This window comes from Garra rufa, chromosome 25 (assembly GCF_049309525.1).
Source record: "Garra rufa chromosome 25, GarRuf1.0, whole genome shotgun sequence".
NCBI lineage: Eukaryota > Metazoa > Chordata > Actinopteri > Cypriniformes > Cyprinidae > Garra > Garra rufa.
In genome coordinates this window covers 37,135,285-37,136,440 of record NC_133385.1, presented here as the reverse complement: position 1 = coordinate 37,136,440, position 1,156 = coordinate 37,135,285, and positions in this window count along the sequence as shown.

Genomic DNA, 1,156 nt, shown 5'->3' with positions numbered 1-1,156 from the left:
ATACGCCGATTTGATTGGTTCCCACAACTGCTTACGTATTGCAGTAACGTGCATCATTGCTCGATGCCAGAGTGTCTTGCAGAGACAATTCAAATTGTGCTCTCGCGAGACCTCTGGATTTCCAGGGTACTTTTTGTGTGCAATGCCTGAAAATCTGCTTCAGGTTTCACACAATATGTTCAAGCAAATATCTTCAAGACACTGTTTTACATAAAGCAAGCAGATAAGAAGACAATAATGCATAACCAGAGGTTGATTTACCAAGAAAATAAAAAATTAGAAACTTTTTAAAAACAGGATTATATATCTATTTATTTTACAGTCTCCAAAAATGTTTCCATTGAAAGTCATTTCCATGTGACCTATATTTGTGATTTGTTCCACTAAAAAGATAATTGTATAAGAGAATGATAAGAATATTGGGTTTTGCTTTATTTTAAGGTGTCCTTGTTACAGTGTAATTATACATTTAAATACTAAGTCATATTAATTAACTACTACCCACATAGCAACTGATGTCTGGCCCAGCTCTGGGCCAAACAAGCAGTTAAACTCGGCTCAAATGCAGCAAAGGATTATGGCCCTTGTGTGGCCCGGATCACGACTACAGACATGAGCCACACATGAGCCATAACTGGCCCAAATCTCAGCCAAATAGTAACTTATAACCAGCCCTGAACTGGGCCAGAACATGTTTTAATAGTGCTACCCAATTTCAGCCTTCAGTAAACCACATAGTTACCATACTTACTATATGGTTAGGGTTAGGAATAGGTTTAGGGTTAAGACTAGAGGTTAAAGTCTTGGTTTAAGGGCAGTCTAACTAAACTAACTAAAAGTAATCCAAGTACTTTTAAATGCAATTACAATGTACCAATATCTATGTTCATAAGTGTACTGTAACAAATGATTAAGTAGTTAAGGACCATTTAGCATAACCAAAGAATATATTAAATTGTAACTTGTTATAACTTAATGTCCTTTGGGATTAAGTTGGATACACTTAAAATATTTAACACTTTATTTTAAGGTGTCCTTGTTAAACGTTACATTTAAAAATTAATTATGCATAATTACATGCAAGTAAACCTAAGACAACTCTAACCCTAAACCTAACCATATCTCAATCTCATTAGCACTAAATGCATGAACTTTC